This window comes from Eptatretus burgeri, chromosome 10 (genome assembly GCF_056783735.1).
Source record: "Eptatretus burgeri isolate ZD-2024b chromosome 10, Ebu_testis_v1, whole genome shotgun sequence".
Lineage (NCBI taxonomy): Eukaryota > Metazoa > Chordata > Myxini > Myxiniformes > Myxinidae > Eptatretus > Eptatretus burgeri.
Window position 1 is genome coordinate 97,861,366 of NC_140970.1, and position 12,558 is coordinate 97,873,923.

The following is a 12,558-nucleotide window of genomic DNA, read 5'->3' on the forward strand; positions in this document are numbered from 1 at the left end:
CATTATCTGACTTTTTTTCGCTCTTTTTCCGAATTTTCTATTCTTCACTATTTCTCCGTCATCCGTCCCACGAACTTCTTCTTCTTCCACAGTCATCCCCCTTCCGTGATCGCCCAACATCTGACACACCCTCATCCTCATCCTCATCACACCCTACCCCACCCCACCCTCGTCGCTTTACTCTTCCGTTTTTCGAACATTCTCCCTCTCCCTGTGCCGTCCCTCCTCCTTTGTGTTGGTAACTGTGGTGAATGGTGAACAGACAGAGGTGAATTCAGACAGAGGGCCGTGTTTCATGTCGGCCGGGCTAAAACAATTCCTATCAGAGCACGGCATAGCAACTAGTCGAACGACGGGTTACACCCCACAGGGTAATGGGCAGGTGGAACGATATAATGGAGTTATTTGGAAAGCCGTAACTCTAGCGCTGAAATCGAGAGGACTGGGCCCCGAGCGGTGGGAGGTTACCCTTCTCGACGCTCTGAATTCCATACGCTCTTTGCTCTGCACGTCCACCAATGCAACTCCTCACGAACGAATGTTTACTCATCAGCGGCGTTATGTTGACGGCCAATCGGTGCCCAACTGGCTAACCCATCCCGGAACAGTGTTCATGAAACGCCCGGTACGACAAAGCAAGTATGAACCCATGGTGGAAGAGGTCGAACTCATCGATACTAATCCAGAGTATGCTCATGTCAGGCTCCCGGATGGCAGGGAGACCACTGTGTCGGTTCGCCATTTGGCTCCCTCAGGTACTCCTCCCGCAGGTACACCACCATCTGGCACTACTCCCTCTGACATCCCCTCCCCAAGTGTCCCCCCCCCCCCAGGAACTCCACCCGAGAATGGTGGCGACGGAGTTGCCACATTCCACCCGAGAGCGATCGGGGAGTCATCCCCGGCACGAGTCGAGGCTCACCAAGAGGATCGGAAGCCTCCCTCAAGTGAAACCGCCATTTACTCCCGGAGAGGTCGACGGATAATACCCCCTCGCTGACTCAATCTGTAAAGGGGATTATCGGCATCCTCGATGCTCATGCTCCTATATGCTTGTTACATAATATATCGATGCTCATTACCATGCTCCTACAACTCAAAATAATCCTCACTGCTTGGCATGTATGCTTCTGTAGTTTAGATAGTTCGCGTTCCTTGAAATGTATACTCCTGTAGTGCTGAAGTAATCATGGTGCGTTAGTTGGGCCTCTAGTTACATTTTAAAGACGGGGAAAATGTGGTGAATTGAAGGTCGTGACGTGCGATCACATATTGCACGGCTCGAGCACGGAATAGATAAAGCTAAGGTTCCGCTCGGTCGGGGGGATTGTCCCAGGGGCATTGTCGTTTACGGCGGCGGTTCACTTGGTGCTCGTTGAATGGTGAGAATTGAGAGTATATCGGACTCCGGGCTTGTACTGATTTATTTTGCGGTGATTAGTTGCACGTGTATACCTTACTGCTTATGTACTCCTTGCTGCACCTGTATCCCCTGGTGTGCCCGTAGAAGCGGCTTCAATCAAATGGAATAAAGCCTACACTCTGAAGGTTCTTCTCTCGTTTTCATTTCAATTTATTCCATTTGGTTTTCTCGGCTCTCTCAACCAACGATGGACAAGATCTACAAACCAGAGAGGTTCGACGCAGACCCAAACGCGACTGACTCAGAAATGAAATGGTCGCATTGGTTCCGTTCCTTCTCACACTATCTGACCATCATCGAAGAGGGAGCCGACAAATTGGCCGCCCTTGTGAATCATGTCTCGCCCAGCGTATACAGGCTCTTCTCGGAGTGTGACACCTACGAAGCAGCGATCGACGTGCTGCAGGCGCTCTACGTGAAGCGCAAGAACGAGGTATACATACGACATCTTCTCAACACACGCAAGCAAGCAGCCGGGGAGACAATCGATCAGTTCCTGCAAGCTCTGAAACAGCTGGGAAAAGACGGCAGCTTCCGGGCCGTAAACGCCCGGAATGAAGCGACCCGGGAGGCATTTATCCAAGGACTCAGATCAGCCCACATACGGCAACGCTTACTAGAGAAAGCGCAACCCACTCTTGAAAAGGTAGTCGACCAGGCTCGAGCGATGGATACGGCTCAGCAGCAATCTGAGTCATTTGGGACACTGATGCTGCTAATGAACGCCGCTACGGTGGAAACTCAAGGAACCCCACAGACACAGACACAGCCTGACACAGGGGATGGAGAAAAACCCGAGGAGCCGGATACCCAGACCTCGTCAAACTCCTCAGCAACTACTCCGGTTGGTAAATGCTTCTTTTGTGGGTACAAAAGACACCCCGCCACAAATGCCCCGCCAGAGATGCCACATGCATGAATTGTGACAAGAAAGGGCATTATGCCAGGGTATGTAAATCTACTCTAAGGAGAAATAAACCCACTTCTGCGGCTCTCTACTCTCAAAAGAAACTAACTGCAGCCTCACCGGGGAATCTATCCAAGGCTATAATCAACGTACGAATTTACGGGCATATGGCTGAGGCTCTGATTGATACCGGTAGCTCTGAAAGTTTCGTCAACAGCTCGCTAGTGAAGGGCAGGAAATGGAAGATCCACCCGACAGACAATACGGTATGCATGGCTGCCACATCACTACATTCCCGCGTACGAGGGTACTGCAATGTTGAATTGGACGTAAAAGGGTACACGCATCGGGATGTAAGGGTAATGGTGCTTCGTGATTTATGCGCAGACGTAATTCTGGGTCATAATCTCCTCAAGCAGCACACTAGCGTCGAAATACCCTTTGGAGGAAGCAAACCTCGTCTAATTTTAAATGCTTTGACCACCGCAGAGGTAACGTCCCCCAGCTGTTTGCTAACTTGTCACCGGTCTGTAAACCGATAGCAATCAAATCGCGGCGATATACCACTGCTGATATGAACTTCATCACTTCAGAGACCAAGCGATTACTGGAAGAAGGGAATAATAGAACCGAGCGATTCGCCATGGCGCGCACAGGTGTTGGTCACCGCCAATCAGAATCATAAGAAACGAATGGTTGTCGATTATTCCCAAACGGTCAATCGTTTCACCCAACTCGATGCCTACCCTTTGCCGCGCATAGACGAGATGGTCGAACGCGTGGCCAATTATAAGATATTCAGCACCATCGATTTGCGAAGCGCCTATCATCAAATTCCCATCCGAGAGGAAGACAAACCTTACACCGCATTCCAGGCAGGTAGACGCCTCTACCAATTCAGGAGGATTCCGTTCGGTGTCACGAATGGAGTAGCTTGCTTCCAACGAGTAATGGATGACATCATCTCAGATGAAAACCTCAAAGACACTTTTGTTTACGTGGACAATGTCACAGTGTGCGGTAGGGATCAGGGGGAACATGATATGAATCTGGACAGATTCTTGAGCATTGCTAGAAAATATAATCTGACCCTCAACTACGAGAAATGCGTATTCTCGGCAAGGTCAATTGACCTTCTCGGCTACACGATAGCTGACGGCACGATTAAGCCTTATCCTGAACGATTGCGCCCACTTCGTGAGCTACCCCCACCTCAGGACCTGCAGACAATGCGCCGGGTGATCCGCATGTTCGCTTACGATGCAAGATGGATTTCCCAATACTCCGAGAAAATACATCCCCTAGTGCATTGCAAGAACTTCCCACCAGATGCCGCTGTTGTAAAAGCTTTCCACAGCCTCAAAGATTATATCAGTAATTCCGTGGTATTATCGATCGATAGCTCGGTGCCCTTCGTGGTGGAAACAGATGCTTCTGATCACGCGATAGCTGCTACGCTTAATCAGTCTGGGCGACCCGTCGCGTTCTTCTCGAGAACTCTCTCTGGAAGCGAGCAGAGACACTCGGCAATAGAGAAAGAACCGTACGCCATTGTCGAAGCCCTACGTAAATGGAGACACTATTTACTGGGAAACCATTTCACGCTCGTTACGGACCAACGATCCGTGGCATTCATGTTTGATGGGAAAAATAACGGGAAAATTAAGAATGAAAAAATTATGAGATGGCGGATAGACCTCGCCTGCTACAGTTACGACATAGTTTACCGGCCCGGGAGGGAAAACGCTGCTGCAGACACCTTCTCGCGGGTCTACTGTTCGGTGACAATCAGTCGGGCTTTGCAAGACCTCCATGTGTCTCTGTGCCACCCGGGGGTAACCAGAATGGCACATTTCGTGCGCAGACAAAACCTTCCCTATTCTATTGAAGATATTAAACAAATGAATGCTTCATGCCCTGTTTGTGCTGAACTAAAACCCATATTCTAAGGCGCGGCTTCTGGCAGAATGATCAAGGCCACTTCTCCCTTCGAGAGACTAAACATTGACTTCAAAGGGCCCCTGCCGACCGAGACAGACAACAGATACATATTCACTGTTGGTGATGAATATTCAAGGTTCCCTTTCGCATTTCCGTGCTCGGATATGACCTCGGGCACTGTCGTGAAATGTCTGCCTGACCTCTTCGCTATGTTTGGGAAACCTTCGTACATACATTCAGACAGAGGGCCATGTTTCATGTCGGCCGGGCTAAAACAATTCCTATTAGAGCACGGCATCGCAACTAGTCGAACGACGGGTTACAACCCACAGGGTAATGGGCAGGTGGAACGATATAATAGTTATTTGGAAAGCCGTAACTCTGGCGCTGAAATCGAGAGGACTCGGCCCCGAGCGGTGGGAGGTAACCCTTCTCGACGCTCTGAATTCCATACGCTCTTTGCTCTGCACGTTCACCAATGCAACTCCTCACGAACGAATGTTTACTCACCAGCGGCGTTATGTTGACGGCCAATTGGTGCCCAACTGGCTCACCCATCCCGGAACAGAGTTCATGAAACGCCCGGTACGACAAAGCAAGTATGAACCCATGGTGGAAGAGGTCGAACTCATCGATACTAATCCAGAGTATGCTCATGTCAGGCTCCCGGATGGCAGGGAGACCACTGTGTCGGTTCGCCATTTGGCTCCCTCAGGTACTCCTCCCGCAGGTACACCACCATCTGGCACTCCTCCCTCTGACATCCCCTCCCCAGGTGTTCCCCCCCCAGGAACTCCACCCGAGAATGGTGGCGACGGAGCTGCCGCGTTCCACCCGAGAGCGATCGGGGAGTGATCCCAGGCATGAGTCGAGGCTCACCAAAAGGATCGGAAGCCTCCCTCAAGTGAAACCGCCATTTACTCCCGGAGAGGTCGACGGATAATACCCCCTCGCCGACTCAATCTATAAAGGGGATTATCGGCATCCTCGATGCTCATGCTCCTATATGCTCGTTACATAATATATCGATGCTCATTACCATGCTCCTACAACTCAAAATAATCCTCACTGCTTGGCATGTATGCTTCTGTAGTTTAGATAGTTCGCGTTGCTTGAAATGTATACTCCTGTAGTGCTGAAGTAATCATGGTGCGTTAGTTGGGCCTCTAGTTACATTTTAAAGATGGGGAAAATGTGGTGAATTGAAGGTCGTGACGTGCGATCACATGTTGCACGGCTCGAGCACGGAATAGATAAAGCTAAGGTTCCGCTCGGTCGGGGGGATTGTCCCAGGGGCATTGTCGTTTACGGCGGCGGTTCACTTGGTGCTCGTTGAATGGTGAGAATTGAGAGTATATCGGACTCCGGGTTATACTGATTTATTTTGCGGTGATTAGTTGCACGTGTATACCTTACTGCTTATGTGCTCCTTGCTGCGCCTGTATTCCCTGATGTGCCCGTAGAAGCGGCTTCAATCAAATGGAATAAAGCCTACACTCTGAAGGTTCTTCTCTCGTTTTCATTTCAGTAACGATGTCGGGCCGCGACACCAACCCTTTCTTCTCCAACACCTGTCGTTTTGGGGATTGCGGAGTCGCGTTTCCCACCCTCAGGGAACTGATCGAGCACATCGAGGAAACTCACATCGGTAACGGTGTTCAACGTGCCCGCCCATCATGGTCGTGTTCTGGAGAAACAACGACAAGAGGATACATGAATGGAGGATGGAGGATGATGATGATTACGTGGTTGTGGAGGAGGATGGTTGTGGTGGGTGTGGTAGTGGTGGAGAATGCGGTGTTTGGTTGTGGTGGTAGTGGTTGTGGTGGATGATGTGATAATGAATGATGTAGACTGTAGATGATGTAGTGAATGGTGGTGGGCAGGATGCGATTTGTAGACCAGTATGGCCACGGGGATCACAACTTGAGGTTGGGAAATGGTCACGATGTGGCATGGTCAGTTTGTTCTGGATCTGCTTGTCTGTTTCTGAGGAGATTTTGGAATGACGAACCAATATTTGGGGCAAAACCCCTTTAACGACCTTTAAATGGTTGGATTCGGATTCGGGCCCCCACCCTAACCACCCCTTTAACCCGAAATGTTTTTTTTTTAAATATCGTGAACATACTTGGTACATACTGGGTGATGAAGGTTGTGGTCAAGTTTCATCAAAATTTAAAATTGTGCAGTTTCAGAGAAGAAGTTGCCAGTGTTTGTGGATTGACAGATGGACGATGTATCATCCCATAAGCTCTCCAGAACTACGTTCCAGGCGAGCTAAAAGTATACCTAATAATACATTTCTCACACTAAAATATTTTAAAAAAAAGAAGTAAATAATGGAGGTCTGTTCAGAGTTCACCAGCCAATGCCAAATAAATAAATAGCATATCCTCCAGCACGCAACATTGCCGGGGAGCCATAGACATCGAGTGATGCCGCCGTGCAGCACATGGATAGGGAATTGGGAGGGGGCGGTTTCCAATAACTGATTTATTGTGTAATCTAAATAAATAAGTAAAATTGTAAAATAATTAATTTCCTAATCAATTGGCTCAGAGCATATCTCAGCCACTACTGTTTCATCCGAATCTCTAACTTTTTGAAAATTAAGTAATTAATCGAAAAATGAAAAATTAATTCATTGGGATACAAAACGTAAACTATTCAGCCTGGCAGAGGTATGCGCTCCACTGAGTGCCGCTCTCCTTTATTTTTTGGATTACCTTCTTCAGCTTTGTGTTTCAGTTTCCTCTCATCAATTGTTGAAGTTGTCTAATTTTACTTTCTCAGTTGTTTCTCTGTATCTCATCTCTGTTTCCATGGTGGTGTTTAATTTCGATTTGTGGAGCCTGGTCTATTCTTCTTGCAGTGTTGTTTTCTGTTACTTTTTTGTGAATGAGCAGTGCCACTGCAAAGCCCACAGTATCGATTTCTTTCAAGAGGGATGGTTATGCACAATTTTACCAAATGATCAGCTGGTTTTCCAAACAAGCATTTTAGTCTGTTTATTGTTTTCCATTCATCAAGAGTTGTGGTCTTTTTTCTGAATGGTGTCAATGTCATCATCCTCATCTCCTCCATCCTGCCATTCTCCCTCTTCCTGCTCATCATCATCTACCATTCCCTTCCCCTCTGTCTGTATAGGTGTCACCCAGTCCATGCCATTGGGCCTGTTCCACTCTTCCCCCTCCTCAGAGTGGGCCCGTATCCCCTCCCTCCATCACAATTTGTCTCCACCACTGGAGTCCCAGTGCTACACAGCATTCTGAAATCTGGCTTTGCTGCATACCCCCTCACAATTCCACTTCCCCCCCACCCCTCCCCAGGGTGGCCTGCATCCCCTCACTCCGTCACAATTCGTCTCCACCACCGGAGTCCCAATGCTACACCATGTTCTGAGATACGGCTTCACTGCATCGCCGCTTCGAGTTCCACTGCGACCAAGTCCCCACCATCCTTCTCTCCATCCCCCGGTGAGTCCTTAGCCCCCATGGCCTTCACCTCTGTTGTTACTTGTTGTCTGGTCCTAACTGTTATCAACTCTATTCAGTTCTTAGGTATTTATGGATTGTCGATGCAACCCTTTCTAATTTATGAAGTGAAACCAACACCGTCCTGGTTCACAATTTTCTTCTCAATTGGTCCAAAAACCTTTTACCTGGGCCACACATCCCCCACTCTTCATGCGAAGAATATGATTCACAGTGAAGGATGGTTTCTTTCTCATCTGCACTCCAACGTTCTGTGTTTAAACTTCTTGTCTTGAGCTGTACTTTTGATTGATCTGACACAGGTAGCACCTTTCCAGTTTCTCACCTCCGTGCAGATCCTTATCTCACTGTGAAATGTTCTTCCATTCAATTAGAGGTGGTGTACTCATTGTTCTCTGCAACGCAAATAATTTACATCGTATCGCTCTGGGGTGAAGGTCAAGTTCACATGGTGGTCTGAAAAAAATAAAGGTGTTTTTTGTCATCGCTCAATTTTGAGAATGCGGAATCACTAAGAACACTTGGCCTTCCAAGATATTCCAACATCATCACAGTGTACCTGCACTGAAGTTGTATACCTGGTATTTGATTTATGGCCTTGACCTACATTTTTTGGATTGTAACCAAATTAATGAAAACACCTTTTTGATCAGAACTTCAATAATTTTCCTCTGATTTTAATAATGTTACATTTCATGCGTAGATTGTAGATGGAAACACGTTTTCTTCATTTACACTTTATCCATAAATGTTGAAGGTCAAGGTAATGTGGTGGTCAGAAAAAATATGGCCATCACTGGATCAAAGGAAAGTTGTGCTGCAGATATCTCGTTTAAATTGATGATGTGAAGATCACAATACGTGAAGATCGGTGCTCCACACCCACCGGGACCGTCATTGTTATCCTGGCAATGGAGAACTTCTCTGAACCATGTTTTTTTCCACTTAATGTTTGCCTGAAACAGTTGTTGATATCCGCAGGTGACGGTCAATATGTGTGTAATGATGATGAAGAACCTGCTGGGAAAGAAAACATGCAGATCCAAGGTGCCTGTGATGTATGTGGTGAGCCAGGTGACAAGGTGAAGATCATGGTGGACGTGCCAAAGGTAATTGATGATTATGTTATCGTGAAAATCATGATAACAGTTTGAATTTCAATGTTAACAGTTTCAAACTTGTCTCCCTCCTCTAAAAGCTGGTGGTGTCTTGTTACGTCTGTAACTGGTGGATGCTCCCCTCCCCCCCAATCCCTTTCCTCACTTCAAATGTCACCACAGCTATCTCTGTTTGTGAGAATGCTGAATGCCTCATTTCTGTGTTTGCTTCCAAATTTTGCATCTCCAGCCCCTCACTCTCAGTACCCATCCTTCCCTGTCGTCCCCAACTACTTGTACTCTGTGCTTTTGCACCTAAGAAGGTGGAGAAGGTTGTTCAACCCTCAACTCTGGCCCTGCAATAGGACCAAATGGCATCAGGTCATCTATATATGACTAAAACTCTCATTCTTCCCACGCTTTCGAAGAAAAGCAGGAATATTTTGATTGTATTTTGAAAAATACTTCGAAAATATTTTGAAAAATTTTTTTTTTGAAAAAAAGGTCACGTTAAAGGGCCACCAAGTCAAATTTCACGCCCATCCTCTTTGTCATCCACCCTGCACCTAAGTGAATGAATCTTTTGGATTCTACTTTGCTTGAAGGAAAGTGTCCATGTATGGGCAGTTTTTAAAACTAAAACAAATTATTTAACTTCAGTACAACATCATTAACCCTTTCCGCAAAAATACCGAAAATATTGAAAAAAATGAATTTTTGTAATAAGTTTCCTGTGAAATTGAAGTTTGACACATATTTGTTTTCTCTGCCTTTTTGTTATGGTAAAAGGCTTTACATGTTCCAATGAGTCCTGAAATACAGTCCATGTATCATTCTCTTGGTATTTTCACTTCCACTCCTTACTAATTGATATGGGAATATGCATTTATAGAGATCGTGTGTTAATGAGTTACTATAATACGCAGGCCCACAACTAATTAATGCTGAAACATTATTACGACTGCCAAAAGTCTCAATGTTTATATTTTAATCTAGTCTTCGTTATCACTGAGAAGTTCTTCATGGTCACTATCTTGGCTGGACTGTTCTTCCTCAATGTCATCATCACACTTTTCCATCTCTTCCGTAGTCTTCTCAACTAAGTCTATCAAGGTAGGGGGAAGAACTGGGCCGCAAGACCACACTGGCTCCAAAACACCCTCATCATTTCTTTCCCAACCTTGTTCAGGATCATATGGCTTTGGAGACCAGAAGACTGGAATATCTGCTTGCTTGTAGATAGCAAGGCGATGGTTCACTCGACCAATGTGTGGGATAAGGTTGTCTCGGCAAGGTGGCAACCGGGAGAGGTCAATCTTAGATTTGGTTGTCAGTTGCTCATCTTCCCCAACCATCTTCCTCAACATGATTCCACGTACAGTGTCAATAGATTTCTGTCTGGAGTAGCCGTACATCAGACATGTGAATGCCTCAATATCATCAATCGTTTCTGGCTTTACAGACCATGCATCCCCAAGTTTTTCTGAAAGGAGATGAGTACAATTATATGAATTGCCACACAAAAGTTAAAAGAAACTGTGATAGTCAGGGGATTTCATAGATAATGAAACAAATACCTGAAAGCTTCATGATAAATTGGATGACGTTGTAACTTCTTGAGGGGTCCGATCTTGCCCTTTCCCTCGAAGGAATTAGTTACGTCTTCCCCGGTGAACACGTCCAGGCCCAGGACCATCTTACAGTTGTCGGCACCCATGGATTCTGCCATTTGACTTATGTTGACAATCTGATGATGTTTACCAGTTCCGATGTCAAGAATGATGTTAAGACCTGTTGTGTTCGCATAAAACAGGAGGATGACAAATATATCGGTGTCTGGTGTCCTGACTGCAGCTGACTTGTAACCCAGTTTGGCTGCATACTTCAGGTACAGCACAAGCCTTGTGTCCGTTTCCTCCTGATTTGACGTCAACTCAAGAATTCCTTGTGCTGTAACCTGAAATGATATAATATGGAATTTATCATACATACTGATTTTAAGCAGTAGGGAAAGGGTTTACAATAAATTGACATATGGAATTCAATTACTTACCTCACCATCAGATAATTGTAACTGGTATGCCTTGCCATCCACTACCACCAGTGCTGTTCCACATTGCTCCATGTGAGATGCTGCTGCATTGCTGCTTCACAACTTGAGTAGTTGTTCGCAGAGCTGTGTTTTATTGTGTTCATTTGCCAGGAATAGCTCGAAGTCACTTGGTTTTCTTGTTGCTGGCCCTTGTTTTAGATAACGCTGAGAACATCCTCGGCGTAACCTCTCCTGAGCCTTGATAGAATCAGCATGGTAAGAATCAGTTGAGAAGAAATAATCTTTCTTGGCCACCATCTGATCTAACACTTGCAGACATATTTTTCCAAATGTAGGTGATATGTTTATCAGAGCATGAAAAAGTGCATTGCCATCTTGGATGTGTAGGGCACCTTTCGGATAAGGAATATCCTCCTGACTGTCGTCTGTGAAGAAATGTAGAAGTGCAGCTTTGTTGGTCTTATTGAAGAAGCCATCAGCTGTACCAAGGCTACGAGGTACAGGGGTGAGTGAATATCTCATCAGCTCATCAAGGTCTACTGGCTCATCCAGGTTCTGTGATTTGACCAGCAGCATGAAGGCAAGGTCACTTTGCTCTCGGTATTGGACAATCTGCAATATAGGAAATAAGAACCACATTATTTAACTCATTGAACAATGTCAAAATGAAAATACATTCGACAGACGAAAATGAGAACTGAACATTATTTCCTCTCTTTTTGTGTTTTTAAAATATTACCTACCTTTCCATGTGAGGCACTGAGCTTGACTGTTTTCTTCGAAGCGTCCATTGTTTTCAACTTGCGCCTCTTGATATGTTCAAAGAATAGTTTCTCAGAAGAGCCGTTCACAAACCGTTCTTGGATGAATGCTTCCTTGGCCTCTTTGCCAGCTTTCGCAGCACGTAGTACATCAAATTCTACCTCAGAGGAAGCAGGAGCACCAGAGGCCAAGCTGTCGAGATGGTCTTTGTTGGACAATGAGAAAGGATCGGTGAAGTTACGAATAGCAGCAATGGTACGTTGTACTGCATCTTCAGACTTCTTGATTTCTGCTCTCTCTAACTCACGGTGCTTTCCAGTCTTTGGGCAGTCAGGGTCATCAATGAGGCAACACATCTCCAGCATCTTCTCAAAGTACTGAGCTCGTGTTGATGTTGTGCGGCACCGTCGTTGGTAAGCTTCAAACTTAGAGAAGATACCAACGAATCCACCTGCAATATAATGGAAGCAGCGATATAAAAAGTGCATTGGACACCCACATTGAAACGAGACCATTTGGAAGGTCATTTTTAGTATTTACAAAAACCCACCTGCAGACTTTGTGAACCTCATAAAGGTCTCCTCCATCGTCTTGTCCACTGCACTGAGGGACCCTGGGATTAGAGAACGTGCTACTGCAATGCCACCTTTCTTGAGCAACTCTTCAGCCCCAGGATGAGACATTTCGATGTTCGTAAGTAAGACATCCAACCATACTAGGTACCTGTAAAAAAAAATAAGATAAGATGTATGTGGGCCTCATAACACATTTTGGCAGAGTCGAAAAAATGAATGTGGGTTTTGTACTTGCAACTTGACATTGATATTGAAAGAAATGTTTTACCTGGAGGAGTTTGGCCCATCATATGCAAAGAAGAG

At 46.0% G+C, this 12,558-nt stretch overlaps 1 protein-coding gene, 1 long non-coding RNA gene and 1 pseudogene across 3 annotated transcripts in view; 2 read left to right on the top strand and 1 right to left on the bottom strand.

The window, feature by feature from the left end:
* Positions 1 to 3,740: 3,740 nt before the first annotated feature.
* Positions 3,741 to 12,558, top strand: part of LOC147019222 (uncharacterized) — a 131,651-nt gene continuing 122,833 nt past the window's right edge. Inside the window, exon 1 of the long non-coding RNA XR_015062696.1 lies at positions 3,741 to 5,919. This is a non-coding gene — a long non-coding RNA (uncharacterized LOC147019222). The remainder of the gene's footprint in view (positions 5,920 to 12,558) is intronic.
* Positions 7,639 to 12,558, top strand: part of LOC147019223 (ubiquitin carboxyl-terminal hydrolase 2-like) — a 32,648-nt gene continuing 27,728 nt past the window's right edge. Inside the window, exons 1-2 of the mRNA XM_085899550.1 lie at positions 7,639 to 7,750; positions 8,750 to 8,877. The gene's annotated coding sequence lies outside the window, so the exon portion shown is untranslated. The remainder of the gene's footprint in view (positions 7,751 to 8,749; positions 8,878 to 12,558) is intronic.
* On the bottom strand, positions 9,816 to 12,100 carry LOC147019224 (uncharacterized; annotated as a pseudogene). Its single transcript, XR_015062689.1, has 4 exons — positions 11,662 to 12,100; positions 10,898 to 11,530; positions 10,443 to 10,822; positions 9,816 to 10,347 (listed from the first exon to the last, which is right to left on the bottom strand). The product of XR_015062689.1 is annotated as an uncharacterized LOC147019224 (transcript).